Source organism: Parus major, chromosome 1 (genome assembly GCF_001522545.3).
Source record: "Parus major isolate Abel chromosome 1, Parus_major1.1, whole genome shotgun sequence".
Taxonomy (NCBI): domain Eukaryota; kingdom Metazoa; phylum Chordata; class Aves; order Passeriformes; family Paridae; genus Parus; species Parus major.
This window is the reverse complement of record NC_031768.1, coordinates 27,178,695-27,198,758: the sequence shown is the minus strand read 5'-3', so window position 1 is coordinate 27,198,758 and position 20,064 is coordinate 27,178,695. Positions and strand designations below refer to the sequence as shown.

At 40.0% G+C, this 20,064-nt stretch overlaps 1 long non-coding RNA gene across 1 annotated transcript in view; it reads right to left on the bottom strand.

Moving 5' to 3' along the window:
* Nucleotides 1-19,744, bottom strand: part of LOC107201048 — a 67,860-nt gene extending 48,116 nt beyond the window's left edge. Inside the window, exons 1-2 of the long non-coding RNA XR_001519993.3 lie at nucleotides 19,515-19,744; nucleotides 7,407-7,462 (exon numbers count right to left, since the gene is read on the bottom strand). This is a non-coding gene — a long non-coding RNA (uncharacterized LOC107201048). The remainder of the gene's footprint in view (nucleotides 1-7,406; nucleotides 7,463-19,514) is intronic.
* Nucleotides 19,745-20,064: the final 320 nt, after the last annotated feature.

Sequence of the window (20,064 nt, the reverse complement as noted above, 5' to 3'; positions counted from 1 at the left end):
AATCTGAATTTCAGAGAAAAAGCAATCTATTACTTTCAGACATTCATGTGATGAGGGGATCTATCAGGTGCGTGACAAGTGTGTTTTCTGTACAGCATATTCAAATTCCTCCAGTACTACTTCACTTCTCTCCCCAAAGCCCAAACAATAGTAGTTATGCCTTAAACATAGACTGAGCCTAGACCTGACTTGGCTGTGCTTGAGGAGAAACTATGTTCACATCTTTGTCCATTTGTTTTGCTTTATAATTTCTCTCTCAGACTTTTTATCCTGCTGACCCTGATCAAATTTGTCATGGCAAGATGGACATCTGGTTTTACAGGCTTGGGCAAAGTAAGCAACACGAGACTAGGAACAGAGAAGCAGAACACTGGATTATAAATGGCAAAATCCCAGAAGCTAAATTCAGGGAGGGGCAGAAACTGAAACACTAACACAATATGAAAAGAGGAATGCCATTTAAATCAACAATGTAAAGGGGCAGTCTGCTATAGTAACATGGGAAATTTTTCTAACTCTTTTTCTCTTTGTCTTTAAAGAGTTTTGTTTCTTTGAATGCAAGGAAAATGCATGTTTTCTTGAAAAGGATTCCTTGATATGATGGTATTCCAGTTACTTCCCTGAAAATGAAGTTTGTACTAAAGGATAAGCAAATTACAGTGTAGAAACTGAAGCAATCTGGGCCATATAGGATATATACAGGAGCTATATCCTCCAGTATAGTAAGAGTTTGTGTCCAAGGCATGTTTCAAAGCTTATGTCCACAGCAAGATAACAATGCTGCAAATTTAGTAGGTCTGATACTTAATCTCCAGCTGAAGTGACAACCATAAACAACTAAAAAAAATTACTCCTGACAACAGGCTGACACCACTGGCACATCAGTCAGCTCTGATATGCTGATCACAGGGCCCACTGATCAGTTTCAATATCCTACCAGGAGCTGATGTATTTGTACTAAACCATTCAAATGTGTTCCCTTCTCTCTGCACAAGCTGGATGCTGTTAGCAGCTTCTCATCCCCAGTCCCCCTCCTGCTCAAGAAATATCTGGCATGCAGAGGTGCATAAGGCCTGGTCTGGTTGTCACTTCTTATATCCTGGTGCTAGGGCCATCATGAGAGGAACTCATCTGGAAGAAATTACTCTTCAGGGGCTGCTGTGTTTTGCATTGTTTTGAATTGCTAAGGTAAAAAGACTTGAATAATGCTGTTCCTGTGGTCTCTCTGAGCCCCAGGTATTGTATTTCAGGTACCATGAGCAGTGCTGGCTAAGTAAGCATGAAGTGCAGCATCTGCTTTGCTCTCTGGAGAGGTGTAGCCTGAACAGGCTCCCTCCCTATGAAAAACTGTTAAGGAAGATTTGGGTTGCTTGAGCTAAGACTCCTTCTGGAGCTGCCCTGGGACAAGTGCTGCTCATGGTGAGGTTGCTTGATAGCTGTCTATACAGAGTGCATACCAGTCAAGAAAGTTTCCTGCCCTGACAGAAGATACCAGTGTAAGTATGTAATATAAATTGTGCAAATTACGGATTTGAAATAAGAGCTTTAAAGGGCAATGAAAAACTTCAGTATAGTCAAGCAAATGTGTTTCAGATTAGCTTTAATAAGTAGAGAAGATATAAGGAAAGGACAGGGGCAATTTTTCAAAAAATCTTTTGAGGATTAAGGAGTGAATCATAGAGTCATTTAGGTTCAAAAAGACCTAGCTTTGTTTTAAAAATTCAAATTACAAGAAGAACCAAACCTAGTAACTTGGACATTCTTCAACATTTAAAAGCACCACAGAAAACTATACAAAATTTTCTCATAAAAGGTAATGTGCTCTTCTGCATATTGCACAGGAGCCAATCATGAAGACTTTGAACTGGATCATCTCTTGAGGACAGCAACAGGAGAAAATAAATTATGATCTTCTGGGCTCCTTTTATATTCCAGTTTGTTCTTTTCCTCACTCCCTCAATTATCTCCACCTTATATTTTTATTTGCACCTTAGTTTTCATCTATTTCAAGACTTCAAGTAATCTCTTTTTAGAAGAGTCTTCCTTGATAGGCTGATTACATCACAGATTTTCAATAGACAGATTTCATGCACCATCCTCTGACACACCTAATCCTAGTTTCTAGCAAGAACAGGATGCCAGGTGTGTCTAAGGCAGTGGAACAGATTAGGTATGACAATTTTTATATTGGTTGTGCCTTCTTGCTACTTTACTGTCCATTTCCTTGAATTCCTGTCTTCTCTTCTCCCATTCAGTCTTCTGTAAACTGTAACTCTCCTTTTTCAACCTTCCTCAGTTCAGTTTAATTTCTCACTTCCATTTTCTTTTCCTCTATTCCGTCTTTCAAATACACACAATGCTTATATCTTATATTTTTGTTCCCATGACCAATAGCCTAATGATGATTAACTTGGATTTAATTTTACATCATTGAATGTGATTCTCATCATGCTGTTGAGAGAAGTGAATGCAGTGTGTCTCATAATCACTGTCCAAGAGCAGATCACAACATTTCAGGAGTCAGTGCTTGGCCCAGGCATGCATTTCTCCACACATCCATTTCCTGACAGAACCCACATTTATCAGCTTTCAGGGCACCTCTTCAGGCCTACAATTGCTTGGCATAACAGTGATGGTCTATCTTCAAAGTTCAGTGTTTCCTTAGAGCAGATGGCCTCCCTATAGCCTGGATTACCCTGTGCTACCTCTGTGTTTTACCTCCATGTGAGGCAGTCTCCTCACATTGTCACTGAACAAGATATTCTGGCCAAATTCACACCCTTACACCACAGCTGTTTGTGTCTACTATACTCAAGATTCCCATGGTAAAAATTTTAGCCTATAAGTCATTTCATCCCAATTTAGACATCTGAATACTCAGATGATTTGCAGCCTAAAGGTGTTCTGAGCTGAGACACAAGCAAGATGAATCCCACCTACCCACTGAAATGGAATGAGACGAAGAAGCTAATGTCCTTGGCTTAAGCTAAGCATGAAACCCAGGCACTCTCTATGAAGAAAGGTGACCTTCACTTGCTATGTAGGCATTCAACAACTATCCAAAATGAAGGGGTGTGCAAGGCCTGTGGTGCATGAGCTGATTTTGGCTGGTGACAATTTTGCATGTTAATGGTAGGAGGCAATGAGAAATTGGAAGGATGCACGAGACGACAGCCGCGGCAGACACTGAGAGCATGGCCTGAAGAGGAGGCACTTTGGACTGAATGGTAGACAAGAAAATCTTGGGAATTTGGTCATATTTCGGTGTGCACTACCTCTGATTTTTCTGAAGGAAACTGGCCTTGGTGAGTGAAATGCATGGGATCACATCGAAGACCTGTCTGATTCCACCTAATTTTTCTCACCAAATGGAACATCCTGCTGTAACATTTTGAGCCATTAGCGTCACCACTGAGACTGTGTGGATGCCTTCACCATTGTTCTTTTGGGTCTTGAAACATCAATGAGCCCTGCCATTTGTCTGACAGGAGTGTATCATCCTTTGCAGAAAAACTTATTAGCATGTTTACTTTCACTTTCTGACCATCAAATGTTTACTAACAGCATTCTAATATTTTGGATTACCAATATTTTTTGCACATCCACTATACCAGTTACTGACAAACCACTGAGTTCTCCTAATGATGATTATTCTGGGACACAGACACATTGTTTTCTAAACTATATTTTCTCAGCCTTTATCAATGTCTGGGAAGTTGAAAATCTCATTACTTTTAACAAATGAAGGACACACAATTTCTTTTGTGTTTTGACGAGTGTGAAGGGTCCACAAATTCTTATGCCTTCTGCTGTTCAAGCTACAATGGAGCTTAACCTGAGGAATCCAGACTGCAGAAGAAAAATAACACATGACTGGAAGGAAAAGAGCACAAAAACAGCATCAGAAGAAAGCTTTTCAGTTTGCATTTTCTTGGGCTGTGTATGTCTCCAGTAAATAGAAGTGGCACAGTGGCAGACATCTCAGCCCTGACCAGCACAACAAAAATTAATAGGAACTTATTTGTTGAGTAAGAATACTGGAAAAATCATGTGTGCATATAGGAACAGCAGAACCAAGAGAAAGGCAGGCCAGAGGCCCTAGATTAATTCGTGTCAGGAAGGTCACATATGAACCAGTGTGTGAGGAAATGGAATTTAACATGCTTTACTGGGACACCACAGCTGGGAGCAACGGGAATATCTGGGAAAAGTTCCCCAGTACTCAGGCCCCAGATGTGCAGCATTGACATGCAGGGCCACAAGCCAAAACAGATCCAAGCAAGGATCCAAATGGTGCTCAAGCAAAACTGGACCGTTGAGGGGAGAAGTCTGCACATCACATAAGTAAAAGCTCCTATGTGAGGTGAATTTATGGGCTTTACATGCAGTCAAATGAGGGTTGCTCCTGAAAACAAGTGATATAGCCTAGAAAGGATATTCTGAATTTTTCCATGGGCTGTCTAGGAAGAACAGGAAAATGTATATACCAGTGTAGGCAACTATATAACTACAATCAGTTTTAACACAGTTTATTCCTTACTGGGTGCCATTTGGGGAAGATTGGGAACCACTGTCCAACCACTTGTGTCCCTACTTAATTTGCTGCTTCATAAATCAGAAGATATTGTCATGCACCAGTGTCTTTTGAGGGAAGCCAGCACTGCTCTGCTGCTTGTTGCACGTTGCACCAGGCTGTTTGGCATTTTTATCACAGAACTTGGTCTATCTTGCGACTTTTTCTTTCCAGTATAAAGGATTTTATTTTTTTTGCCAAATCAGTATCTGTGATGGTCTGCCTTCTGCTAGTTTGTTTTATAGGTTTTTTTTAAGAAACAGAGGAAAAAAGTATGTGTAGGTACAGTACAACAGAATGTATCAATGAATTTAGGAGTGGGACTTTTCTTTACAGAAGACAGCAGGTCTCTATTCTTCTAATATATGTCTAAGTGGAAGAAGCTCCAGATGGCTGATGACTAGATTTCGTTGCTAAAAAGTGTCTATCCTCTAACATTTGCAAATTCATCATTTTCAGGCAGAGTTATACTCCTAAAGATCTATGATCAGCTTATTTGTGACAACATGGAAAATGAAAGAGGTGCATAGAAAACTCATGTGTGGTTGTACTATCAATTATTTCATGGTGTTCTTTGGATATTTCTATGCTTACAAAACATGAGGATTGCAAAGTAAGAATTTTTTTTGGCTACAACTTTTCAGTAAACCTATTACTGTAACATACCCAGCAGTTTGCACTGTATGCTTAAAGAACATTTTATCCTAACATGTAAGAATGCCTTTGGATGGGAAAAAAAAGTCATCTTATGAGCACCTTACTTACTAAAAGCATTTTTTCTCTTCGTATCTCTTATAAATTCGTATTTTAACTAACAACTGCAATCCTGAAGTGTGGCATCTTTTTCCCTATTTTACACAGAAATTCTTCTATCACAGTTCAAGGTTAAGAAAGACATTCCAGGCAATGACTGAAGGAGAATAGTATAAAAATGCACACTGATTTAGATGTTCAGAACTGATCAGCAGTTTAAGACTGTACTAACAATTTACATGGTGTTGCAAGTTTACTAGAAGTTAAAATTTATTAGCACTTTTCAAAAAGTACCATGCTAATCAAGGTAAATTAACTAATAAATTTCCTTGATTGCTTGAAGTTTACCATTTCAGAGGTGCTTTAAATATAACTAGTTTAGGAAACATTTTCTGACAGCAGATCAGCTAAAACTATTACTTGCCTTGGGAAAAGATAATTTTTTCTTTCATGCTTTCTCATATGTAAACTCTCATATCTTTTCCGTAAATAACAATCTCAGTCCATATTGCTCTATTGGATATTTATTTTCCTTTCTTTCACTTTTCACTTCAAGACTTGATTATATTCGTCCTGATAAAAAATTCTGTGTGCTACCACCCTGCCTGCTGCTCCAGCACAGTACAGAGGAATAATGCATGGACTACAATCTAGAAACCTAAGCCTGTCACACCAATTAGAAACAGTTCCAGCAGGACTGATAGTCTAACAAATCTAGCATCAGACTCCCTTCTGAGTGCATATTTTATGTGTTAGAGATATGTATATAGTTTTAACAGGAAAGACTCATGAACATTATTCTCACTTAAGGATGAAATTCAGAAACACATAAAAAATGTATTAAGTCAGGCTAAATGAATTTTCATATTATTCCACAAGAGGTGGTGGAGATGGAATTAAATCTTCATTGTCTGTGAGAGTGCTTCAGCTCTGAAGATGGTGAGTGAGGTCTACCCTAAACTCTGGCCCTGTGGGCCCCTCAGCAGCATTTTCTCCCAGCCAGCCCACATTTATTTGGGAAGGGGATCATCTTGGGTGAAGTTAGCTCAGAGGACATGCAGCTGCACAGGTGAAGGTTTCACCCCTCAGTTATCTACACACACTAGAGATGCTGAGTTGAAGTCTGCTTCATCTTTTGCTCAGTTCTTCAACCCCAGGAAAAGGTTCTGCATAAATGAAAGTATGTAACAGAGAATTGCACAAACAGTCTGTGTGCCAAGCTAGAGCTCTTTACATGACAACATGAATTCTTGTCTGCAGCCCACGACGCCTCCTAGAACAGAGACCACAGTTTCTGCCAAAGCCCTCCTAGCAATGCTGGCACCAGTGCTTTGTGCTGTTTAAGCCAGATGCTTCTTATTTAAGAAAGCTATTGGAAGCATATAACATAACTAAGAAACTAATGTTATCTGTGTTCATATCTGGCCAAGCTGTACAGAACCCAAGGCTGGTTTCCTTTAGGAGCGGGCTGGAATTCCTGATTTTCTGAAGGAGATAGTAAGTGAAGTTAGAGAACTAGAATTAACTTAGGGCAAGAGATGTGGCTAAAAGTGAAGTGAAATCTTTTCAGGGTGGTGTGACACTAGGGTGAAAGTCTGCTGGAGGGGAGGAAGCAGAACTGACTGGCAGAAGGAAGGAGGATACATATGGATTAGAAATTATTTTAAATCCTGAAGTATTTATGTATTTCTATTTGCTATGTATTTATATTTCTGTAATATTCTATATTATCCAATCTGCTCTTGCACAATGGTTCAGATATCACTAAACATATGTAGATCAATGCCAATCTGTAGATACCTGGCTTGTGTTCTGGTGATATTGCTAGTAATGCAGATAGCTTGGTTAGAAAAGTTAAAAACTAATGACAATATTTCTGTGTACCCACAATCCCTACATTTCTGCTTTCCTTTCCTCTTGTTTGTGAAAGGCTGCCTGCCTGCCTTTCTTCAGATCTTTTCCATTTCTGGTAAGGAGCTGTCAAGTGAGAATCCTACCTCTGCTTTTACATATCCTCCACCCTCCACAATATTCAATAGTGTTGATATGGTTTTGGAAAGATATAATTTTTCTTTTATACCTTTTCAATCTTGTTTTCTCCAGACTGTCCCTCTTTCCCTTGAGAAGCCTTCCAGCCTAAAAAAAAAATAAATAAAAATAATGTAGTCCTTAAAAAGCAAATAACAATCAAAGCAACAAAACCTCGAGAATTAGGTTTTGGGAAAGTAAAAAATATGTGCAGTGTGATAACTAAGCATGGGCAGCTATGCTGTGTGGCAGAGATTGCAAGCTGGATGTTTTTCTTATGCTCATACTGATAGTAGTTATCTTTCCAGTTTCTCACGGCTCATAAATTATACACCCCTGCAAACTCTGCCAGCTGGAATTTAGAATTTTGTCCCTCTACCACTGGGAGAAATTGAACAATTAATGAAGCAGTGACAACTGGTGCTTCGTCCCTTCCTGGGGAGACAGGGACAAAACACATGCAATGTGGATGCAATATTCAGTTATTAATACCTCCATGTGAAATTCCTTAGGCCTAAATCTGAAAGAAGAGCAACCTGTTTTAATATACCATTTCAAAATGGTTCTACAAAAAAAAAAAAAAAGCAGGAAAAATAGAATGATGAGGAAGCCATCCTGCTCTCCTGTTCCCCTGAGTGACAAACATAACCAGAGCTTTTGCTGTTCTCTGGTTTTTGTTACAGCCACGCTCCAGAGACATGCTCAGTGCTGCTGTAAATACATTGCTTCAAATGTCAGACCTGATTTACTCTGGTTTTTTTTGGAAAGAGAACAAAGAAAGTTAGTTTATTAACCCAATAATGATAATAAACAGCAGTTGTTCAAAAATAGCCTAGACAAGGGACTAAATAAAGAGGGTGCTGCTTCTGCAGTTAACTATTATCCATACTATTCCTACTAGCTGTTACTCATATCTTAAGCACTTCCATGGGCATTAACAGTGTCACAGCTTGTCAAAAGTAGCCTTATGAGCCAAGCCTTGAAGAACAAAACACTTGTGTGTCCTAAATTTCCACTGTAGCTAGAGTAAGTGTCGTGGTTTAATCCCAGCCGGCAACAAAGCAGCACATTACTGCTCTCTCACACAAACTCCTACCTGCCCCCAGAGGGGAGGAGAACTGGAACAGAAAGGTAAACCTCATGGGATGAGATAAAAATAACTTAATAATTGAAACAAAATATAATTATAATTATAAACATGTTAATAATATTATAATTGTAATTATGAGGAAAGAGAGAAAGAATAACAGGGCCCAAGGGACAAAAGCGATGCACAGTACAATTGCTCACCATCCACTGACTAATATCCACCCCATCCCCAAGCAGATATTGGCTCCTTCTGGGTAATTCCCCCAGTTCAGGTACTGGACAGGATGTTCTATGATATGAAATACTCCTTTGGCCAGTTTGGGTCAGCAGTACAAGCTATGCTCTCTCCTGGCTTTTTGTGCAGCTCCTCATTGACAGAACATGAGACGCTGAAAAATCCTTGATTAAGGGTAAGCACTACTTAACAACTGTGAAAACATCAGTGTGTTATCAGCATTATCCTCATATTGAATACAAAACACAGCACTGTACCAGCCACTACAGATTAAAGCAACTCTGTCCCAGCCAAATTCAGGGCAATAAGAAATGTGACTGTCCTGAAACACAAATGGTAAAGCCGAACATGATCTGCTAACTTGGATTGTCACATTTTCAACCAGAGTTCTTTTGGGATGCATTTGCATGGCATAACACAGGGCTCTGTGATGTTATCTAGGCCAGCATGGATCCTGGCAGCAGCATGGTGCTGTCCAGAAAGTCTCCATGAGGTGAACATACCCTCCTAATGTGGCTACGTTACTTTCAGCAACTCACTATTGCACCTTATGGCTAAACCTAGAAAGCCATATTTAGAATTTAGTACTTTTACTTATATAGACCCAATATAGATGTGCCTCAGAAGGCTGTGTTGGGATTTCTGTTTTTGAAAACCTTGCCTGCAAGGTTTTGCACCAAAAATTGAATACTAGTCAAACTATCCTATCTAAATATGTTAAAAAAGACTTACTTTTGTAAATATGCAAGGCATCATGCAACTTGGTGTTTTCAAACACACTACTTCCTATATAAAAGGGGGGGCGTACTCTACAAAAACACAAGGCAACTGTAATAAATTAAAGTGCAAGTGAAATGCCTAAACTCTTATGCATGGAGCTGCTTCACACTTCTGCTTTCTGCATCTCATTCTTCTGTGTTTATTTAAAGCTTGTATCTCCCTAGGAATGAAAACATCAGCCCCAAAACTGAAAATTTCATGGAAACCACCTTAATGGTAACATCTTCTGAGTGCCCTCTAGCCACTACCAGCATATTTATTTTTTTTCACATGGTGTGTATATAATTTTCTACAATGTCTAAACAATGCAGCATAGTCAACAATCTTGCTTCTGTTAATTGCCAGATCCTCACTTTCATAAATCTTCTCAATAAAAAATCACAGCTGATGCTGTCAGGTTAAGAATCTCACAGCATGATTTTGGGACCAAGTCAAACACAAATTACCCTATGTTCACACTGGTAACTCATTATTTTTGTTTGGTTGCTCTGGATCTGTGGAATAAGAGCTTTGAATTTGTTCTGGTATGTTAGTGTTTATTGCATGTAGAGAGCCACCGATTTATGAACCGCTTGGGTTGAGAAACTGTGCTGTGAGTAAAGTCTCTCTTCTTTCTTCTGGCCCTGCCTTGCTGCAGCCTGGACTCCAGGCACTGTACACCAAAATGACACCAAGCACAAAGAAAAGTGGTTTCTGTTTGCAAGCTCTTTGTTAAACAACAGTAGTGCTAACTCCACCATACCACTTTTTCATATATACAGTTTGCATGCTTTCTACAAAAACTCAATCTCCTTTAGTTCAGAGTTATCCCTAGTTGCCTGGCCCTAAGAAATGCATGTTTTGACTTGTATTGCAATCTGATGGCTCAGGGCAGGCATGGCAAGCAAAATCACCTCCATCACCTTCATTTCACACCCTCTCCAGGGCAAACTTCTGTGTGCTTCAGCAGGCCTGGTACTCTCACTGGTACCAAACATCTTGGTTTCTGAGTCTCTGGAGGAATATCTGTCATGTAAGCTAATGTCACAGCTCTCACCTCACGCTTAATGCAAACCCCAGCCTGTGAAAAGCAGTGCCTTGTTTTACCCACACTGCCCAACCCCACTGGGGAAGGTGGGAGACAGAGACCAATTGCCACTTGCTTTGCCCTACAGGGTGTTCTTGGCTTCATGGAACTCCCAGATTCTGCTGCCTCAAAAGGGTGCCTGAATATGGAGTGGGACCCCAACACCACCCCTGGGGAACACATGGTACTTCAGATCCTCCTTAAGGCAATAAGAAAAATGGAAAAACTAAAATCAAGGAAAAGAGGTGTAGTTTGATGTTTCCTTCAGCATCCCCATGGCTTAGATAGATGTCTCACAGAACTGAGGTCTTCTGGCCTAGCAGCATGTGTTAGCATCCTTGCTGTCTGGGCCAGTCCTCTTCTCCTGTGAAGTGACTGGAGCCTCAGTGAGGCACTGCCCCTGGCTCTTGGCATGAGTGTGCAGTCCCACACACCCAGCCTTCACTTCACTTCACCCAGACTCTCTGGCTTCAGCAGCCTACAGGTGCTTGATGTGTTTAAGACAGTACCCAGGACTTGGCAAGACATCAGGCTGGTGGTTCAACTACACAAAGCTCATCTCAGCTCACTGCGAACCAGTCTGCCAAGCAAGCAACTAGAACCAAAAGTACCTCATTATTTTTATTTTGGTTTATTTCATTTTAGTGCTCAAGCTTGTCCCCTTGATCCTTTGAGTTATAAAGCAATTGTGGAGCTTTATTGAACTGTACCTACCATGGAGCTTTTAATGATCATGACAGGTGCCTAGATTTCCTTCTAGGCACCTGTCATGATAATCTGTCTAGATTATCCCACACCAAGTTCCATCTTCAAGTAGCAGGTATTCCTAGCCTTCCTATGAGGTCTATCAGGATGCTTCAATGAACCTTTCTGGGCATCTGCTGCCAGAGAAATTTGTCAAGGGAAAAAGTGAGCTTCAAGAAGCTGCCACTCCTATTTACTGTTATTCCTATTTACTCTTCTTTTGAGGCAGGTGGAGAGAAATGGTCTTTGTGGCACTTCTTTTTATCTCTGTGGAACATATATTCCCCAAGATTGTTTTAGCTAAGGATTTTTTGCAGCTGTTTTCCAAAGCCAAAATTAACAAATCAGACTTTGGTCCTTTCCCTCTAATAAATTTCACGCAAGCATGGCTCAAATACCTTAGATGTATTTGCTCCTGGAGTTTGTAAATATCTTTTTGAAGAACGTTAGGGTTCTCTGATTTTGTTTGATTTGGGTTGGGTTTTTTTCAGTCCCTCATTTCATTTCATTTCATTTCATTTCATTTCATTTCATTTCATTTCATTTCATTTCATTTCATTTCATTTCTTTCATTATTTCATTTCATAATTGTTCAAACACTGTTAGCATTATCATAGAAAGTTTTTTCTCACCTCTACTGAGATAAGATCTAATGTTTTCTTAGTTGATTGGTTGGTTAGACATATTGGCCTCCATTGCCTAATGGATAGTGAGTGCTTGTAAATAGCCTCCATTTCACTACTGAATGAATGGAAACACAGGGATTTGAATTACTAGTAGCATTAGTTTTGCAAGCAACAGGGCATTATCTGTATTCCATATTTAAATGAATGGTGCTGGCACTGCAGTTAAAGGTAGTATTGTTTTTCTTCTTAAATTCCCTTAAAAACACTTCCCCTCTTCCCTCCTTCTCCCCACCCCAAGAGTAGAAGCTTTTTTTTGTTTGCTTTTCCATGATCTAGGATGTGTTCATATGATGATATTGTATCTAGAACAACAGGAGTGGACAATGCTTATGAGTGCTGGATACCAATGTGCCACTCTGGTCCTAAATGGATCCTGCACTAAATGCAGAGGGATTTTACTGTGGAAAACAAAGTAAAACAATCATTCTGACACTGAAAATATTTTAAAATATATTTAAAATACACTGAAAATGTATTGCTGGAACCAGCTTTGCTTTCTGTCATATGCTCTTTTTTCCAGTTGGACAGCTTTCACCCTTTGTTCATTCTAAGATGAGCCATCTTCTCCAGCCTTCTTCAAACCACCAAGAAACAACTCAAAGTTTGTCTGAAAATCCAGATGGAAGATTACAAAATCTACATATCTTAAATGAGATGGATGAGTAATGCAGCTTACTTGTCTAAATCACTCAGCAATCCAAATTACATGCCACATGTTACTCCTTAAGCTAGTCAAGAACAGTTTCCTTCTTTTTTTTTTTTTTTAATTAATTCAGTCTAAATGCCTTTAATAACTTGAGAGCTAAAAAGAAAGAACACTGCTGTAAACAGTATTTTGATTTCATCTGACCTTTGCATTACGAGATCAGCTCTTAAGATACATTATCTGGAAATATGATGGTCCTTAATTTTTTCCTCAAACACACCTGGCAGAGGGATATTGAGCCAGAAAAATATGCTTGGGAAATTCAAAGGGGTTCTTTGGTGAAAGTAAGTCAGTATATTTTATCTGTATTGCATCTACAGTGCCTTGGAAAACATATTTCAGTGGTGCTTCCCAATGAGCATAACAAATAAATGTTTGCCTGCTTTGTACACCATTCTCATAAAGAAATAAAATGGTCATTTTTAAATATAACATTGCATCTACTTACAATTTCTAAAGCTATGTTCTTAATTTGCTAACACAAAAATACTGATCCTAAAAGCTTTAGCAACATCAGGTAACGTCTCTGGGACGTTCAATCAATAAATAAGCTCTCTTCTGTTGCCAAGCATTTTCACCATCAAATAGCTTTGTTTAATGCTGTAAAAGTTGCCAATTATACTGTGTCACTCAAGAGAAAAGGAAATTTGCTGTCTCAAAGCATAGGGAAAGGAGACTGACGAGTTATAATTATTTCCCTGAAGCTTCATCAACCTTGGAGGCAAGAACTGCTGCCTCCTGGGATCTGATCTCAGAAGCACTCAACAGGGACATTTGGACTCTGCAACAGGAAGCAACTTGACACCAGACATGCCCCCAAAAGAGGACTGAAGCAGCAATTTCAACAAATGGGACTGCTAGATTTCCTGTATGTAGGGAAAAGGTGTGAGTGTTTTGTAATGTGCCAGAGTCAGGGTGCTTGCTCTAATAGTAAGCTCTAGGGAGCTGTTTGAATCTCTAGCAAGAAGACAGCAGCTTGGAAAAAACCTCTTGGGAATTTTTGTTCTGTGCTGACCCTTGGCTTGAGTCACTTTATCCTTTGATTGAATGTATTTAAAAAACAATAAGAGTTATGAGATGGAGGGATCTGGATTTATCTCGAGGCATTTTACAACAATTCCGTTAGAACTAACTAAAGGAGACCTTTTTGCATCCAACTATTTGAGTTTTCATTTCAAGATTGTCATCATAAATCAAGCTTCTAGTTGAGCTAGAGAGGTGATCAGTTTTATTCTGTTTTTCTCAGCATAAAAAAAAATAATTTTCAGTAAAGTTTCTCTGTTGTTTTTTTTCAGACTAATATTTTTACTCTTCTCCCTGTCCTGTATTGAGCTATTGTAACTTGTATTCTCCCCTCAGTGTTCCCAGTGGAGAATGAGAGAAGCAAGGATGTAGAACAGCTGCTCTGTACAGGCTTCCTGTACCCTGAAACAGCCCTTGTTTACCCTGTTGTGTCCCTATAACCAGGTTTAATTCCCCCGGGGTGGATGAAATTAATCATAGATCAGTTCACTGAACGTTTTTACTTCAGCTGAGAGACAGTTTCTGGCTCTTTAGAGGGGACACAGTACACCCTCTAAATTTTGTTGAAACAAAATATATTTTAATATGAAATGTACTAAATAGGAAGATAAGAGTAACCAGTACACCAAAATCTACTCCTGTTTCACACAGCCAGTTCCAGTCAAATGCATCAACTTTGGTTTGGGATGCAAACACAGCAGTATTGTGGACTATTGTTTTGTTTGTTGTATGCTGAAGGTGCCAGCTGTCAGTGATGTGAGTGGGTTTCTGGACAGAAAGAAAATTCTGCCAGAATATATCTTGTTAGGGCACTTGTCAGCTCACCACAGATTCACCTTATCGAGTCAGCTGTCAGAAACAAACACTGCAGTCAGTTGTGTGCAGCTGATAGAACTGCCAAAGAAATTGGTATTTCTCAGTATTCTTGATATAATTGCCACATACATTCCCAGACACTGGTTCCAGAAATGGTATGCTGAGTCTTTTCTTCAAACACTTGTATGAAGAGATTGTAGTATTCATTGAGAGGATCAACAGTAGATAGGGGAACAGAAGTTTTCTGAGACCGCTGCACCAGTCCTGGAAAGCATCTGGAGCCTGCAGGTGCCTCAGAGCTTGGTACTCTGGGGGAAATCCTCCCCAGTACCACTGGCACCATCCAGCTGTCTGAGGCCAACACTGACAATATCAGTCAGTGGTATGTGGGGAAAACTCTTTCACAGGAGCACTTAAAGGCTGCAGGCAGGGATGTGTAGGTGCTGCCTGTGTACGGATTGTGCATATATAAGGCACAGCCTCTGTCCTCAGTATGCTGCATAAGCACAGAAGGCAGATGAAGGGTGCATAGGTGGAAGGGGAGGTAGAAGTATTATCTCTCTTTTGCAGAGGAGGAGGCATCCAGTCTGAAGGTCTGAACACTAGCAACTGAACATCAGGGTCAGATTCCCAAAAAAGGAATGGTTTACCAATGTTTTCTATTTTCCAGTAGCATCATTTAAGACATTTGTGAAAAGAAAGGAATAGTGTTGCATTTGAATAAAAATTCTTAGGTGTTTTGGCAATTTATTAAAACACAGTGCATTTGAGTGTTTTTCAAGTACAAAATGCAAGTGGCTAATGCTGCAGTCAAATGCATTTTTCCAATGAATCAGCTGCTTTCTTATTGCATTTATAAAATATATCTCCATGGAATTATGTTTTCTGAGACATGAATCAACACAACATATGTTATAGTGCTTCAGCTTTGTTTTCATAATGAAAAGAAGCTGCTTTAATAGCATCTGTTGTAGTGCTAGGAACGTATCCTGCCTCAGATTCTCAGTGAAAAAATCCACCAATTGCAAGTCAAAGAACCCAGCTCCAGGTTTAAAGGAATGGGATGTGATTATGCTTGTTATTACCTAGTTATCTGTTCTGCTTTTCTTCCTTTCTTTAATTATTTAGCAGAGTTAACACAGAAATGCAGTAAAGGAAACACTCAAACTCAGTATTATTTCTGGATACATTCTTCAAACTAGCAAGGAATTTTGACTGCAATGTCCTATTGAAGTTATTTTTATTTTTTTTTTTTTCCTTTAGGATGGTAGCTTCCCTTTGCTACAGTTGTCTTCTAAAATATACATTATAGATTATCTTCCTTTGAGAGAATAGTAAGAGGAAAACTTGCTGTACTGGGACTTGGTAAACTGCCTCTAATCTAATTTATATTACAGGGCACCAATTACTGGGGAATTCATATATTACTAAATGCCACTTGCACTCTTTTCCTAGCAATGACAAAAGCAATTTGTATTTCATTCTAATCACGAGATTGCCACACTGAAAAATCTCCTTGTTGTCCCTTCATAATTCCCCTCATAACTTCAAGATTATGGCTTTTCAAGGTCCTTTCACCCTTCCCACTTCCCTGTACCAGAAGAAGGCAGCAGTTGTTTGGATTTTCGATTGTTTCTCTGGGGCCAGAATCTAAAAGGCAAATACAAGTATTTTTGAATAGTTTTCTCTCCTTTTGACCCTGCCAAGGTGCAAGGAGTTATGCAAAAAGGAGCAGTTATGATGAGGAGATTGCATTAGGCTTTTACACATTCTGAGTACTCCAGCTGTGCTTAATATTTCATGTTTCCACGTAGCCTGATAGACATAAAGGTGTGCAATGAGTGGAGATGGGATGCCTGTTTCAAAGAGCTTTGGTCTAAGTCATAACCACAGAAATTTCCCAGGAAAAAGGGAAAGAAGGAAGATGTCTGAGTACAAGAGTGAGGGCTTTTAGGATGATAAACCATGGATTACACCAGTCTCTGCTTTCTTGGTTTGGTTTTGCAATTCTTATAAGCAGAACTGTAGTCAACTAATGCAAACAAAAGGCAGTGCTGGCACAGAGAATACTCTTTGAAAATCCCTGTTTGTTCAGTCGACAAGGATATATAGATCTTTATGCTTTAGTGATGGCTATTGAAATGCCTGGATTGATACATTTTGCTATATATAAAAATAGATAGGGGAAATAAAAAATTTTGACATATAAAAGGATGATAAACCAGAAATATAATTTAAAAGAACTCTGCCAGTGCTTGAGTGTCTGGCATTTTCTGCTTCATGAATTTGTAATCTTGAATGGGGGGGCACGGAGGAGAGCTCATTTCCAGTCAGAGAAGTAACAGAGAGAATTTCTGATGAAAACTCAGGTTGGCTTGAAGGTATGTTTAGATCTCCCTGGCTCGTACCGGCAGGGTCAGAAGATTTTTTTGTCAGCAAGATCTTAGGACCATGCCTGGTCATCCTCTAGAAACAACTCCCTTAGGGCTGCTGGGGAGGACGGAGTCAGCCACCGCCTGGTGACACGCACTGACTGCAGGCTGACACAGTCAGATCAGCCCAAGCACAGGCACATCTCCTGGCCACCACTCACCAGGGTATCTGCTCCTGTGTGGATGTGTGGGTGCACAGCCACAGGAAGGGTGTGAGACAGGTAGCCCCTTCTACAGGAAATAGTCCCTTCTATAAATAGTCCCTGCCTTCCCACAATTCTGTGAGAAGGGAGGGGAGGCAGATTTCTTGTGACATGGGTCAGGCTCTGCAGAGCATACACTGCCCATGATAAACACAGATTTTGCCTATCAGCAAAGATGCTTTCCTAGTTGTTTTGTTGTTTTTTTTCTTGTGCTGAGTTGCATCATCCTCACAGAGCAAACTTCCAATAGGCAGAAAGGTCATGGCATCTGGCCTCTGGTGAAATATCCCTGGCATTTCTCTACCATCCTGACCTGATATTAAGATGTTTTGATAACATCCTGCCATGCTGATAGCAAACAGATGACAGCAGAGTTCACTTACTAAAATGAGTGTGGTCATGGCTGAATTTGATACAAGGATGTGGTACTGAGCTGGAGAGCTACATGTTCCTGCTCCTCTTCAGACTGGTATTCTTCTCATTGACTTGTTTCTCCTTTTTCATACATCCAAGCTGATGTTGAAAGCAAAACAAACTTAGAAAAGAAAATACTCAGTTGTACTCAAGAGGATTCCAGCAAAGACTTATGTAGTTAATGGATGAAAATACATAAGAGCCCCAACAACAGCCCCCCAAACATCTTCTTTGCTTGTCACATTTTTTCTCCCCTGGAAATTATTATTCTCTATATTGCATTCCAATATTATGCTTACTGTACTAAGCATCCCAGATAATGAAGCAATTTTGACAACATTGTAATTTATTGATGAACTAATGTTGACAACCTGGAACATGAGGCATACTGCTACTTGCAATTTCCACTGCTACATGTTACATAAACTCACTTATCAATCCCCTAGTCCTTCACACCCCTTACCATGATTCCCCTGTCACCACAACATAAAATGACTGAGTTTCAGGAAACAATATCTATTCTGTGCTTGGCTAATCTCTGTTTTAATATTTGCTTGAAAGTTGTCCCTTAATAAGCACTGAAGTCTTTTGAAAAGCAAAAAATATGTCAATATCACTCTTTTGACCTGTAGAAGAGATGTAAATTTACTCATACAAACTGGAAAGACACCACTGCAGACCTAAAATCTAATCCTTTGAGCTATCATGTTTGCTCAGTAGCAAAGGAAATGATGTCTAGGGACACTGAGCAGCAGTTTCACATCACGGGTAAATGTTTTCTAAATACAAGGAGCAGCTAACCCCCGCAGTTATTAATACAGCTGTGTCACCTGTGTATGATCCGACAGACAGCTGTAGCCAACAGAGGTATGGACTGGACAGACAGTAACAAATGAGCCAGTGGCCCCATGCCCAGCTAGTCAGGCTGTCATCTCTCCTAGATTGGATTTCTCCATCAGGGGAGTAGCTGTGGGCTCAGTTCAGAGCAGTCATTCTGGTAATGCTCTGTACTGCCAGACGGAAACCTCGGCCTGTCCCTGCTTAACTCATCCTAATTTCAAATCAAAACACAGCCAGGTCCAAGGTACTGGGACCCTCAGATACCAGCATTACTTCAGCCTCTTGTTTCAAATGCTACTGCTCAGCCAGGGCAAGGAGAGTTGTGACCTGACCTCTCCAGTGACCTCTATAATTTTCTGTGGAGTTCAATGAACTTGACTCATAGGATCAAGGCAAAGAAGAAGAGTGTCTGGGAATGCTTTTTGCTGCATGTTCTGAAAGGACCTACCTGAAGAGTGCCACTTTTCATGTGGATGACTAATAAAACATGTGATACAAGTGCAAACATCAGCATCTTGAGCAGTAAATGTGCATCTCCCAGCTTTTTGAACTTTTTGTGAGCATAGCAAGTCTGTACAATCAACACAGAGACATGCACAAGAATATAAATGCAAATAAAAAGTACATGTTATCTATCTCCTTTTTAGCTTCAGCTCTCATCTCTCTTCTGATAAAAGTTCTACATTTCAAATGCCATCAGTCTGCAGGAAGATACAGTTTCCTCTTTCTGAGCGTATTAACATATTCAACAAAATCAAGACGTGATGGGGAGGAAAAGACAACAAGAGAAGAATGATAGGGGTAAACAAAACAAAGCAACACACAACCACTTTTCTTGCAGTTCTGAGAAGCATTTACTAATCTTATCTTCTGTAGAAAAATTCTGTTCTGTTTCAGGCATTCCTGAATGTACTTAGCATTGCTCTTGAGCACGCAAAACATTCCTCATGATTGCCTTCGCATCCCAGCAATCCACAGAAGATTTTACACATTTATTACAGAAAATCCTTGAAATCTACCAGATCTTAAGCTGCACACGGGTTCTGAGTGTCCCCAGAGCTCCCTGCCACCCCCCTCCTGCCTTTTGCTGAGTTAATCCGCAGCTCTGCCAGCTAAGGGGACTTACCAAGGGCTTTGCGATGGGAGGAAGCAGTTAGGAGCTCGCACACGCTGGAATAGCTGCTAGCCAGTAATGAAGCAGGAGCTGAGAAGTCTCACTCTTTCAGTAGCTATTCAGGTAGTGCTGCCAGCTTTCTCTAGCTCCCTGCATACACACACACGGGGAGGGGGGTGGGGGGAGTGGGAAGAGGGGGGAGACAGGGAGAGGCACAATAAACTCTGACTATAATTATGAGAGCTCCTTTCTACAAATTGTAGCAGCAAGAGATCCCTTCAGCAGCCTTTTCAGCATGATCTCTTCAAAAAGGAGTCCCTTGCAAAAAATTGCATCCTTCCTACTCTCTTTCACTGTAAGAAAAATTAAAGCCAGTTCTCTCAGAGATTTAGTCATTGATGTATCATAGAGAGGTTATTGTTGATCAGAGTTTCATTTTTTCTTTTTTATGATGAAAGTTTTATTATGAAATCTAGCCTAGTTTGCAGTCAAAAAGAGACCTGACTTTGCTCTTTATAAGGAACAGTCTCCCAGGAAAGCAGTTTAGATCAATAATTTCATG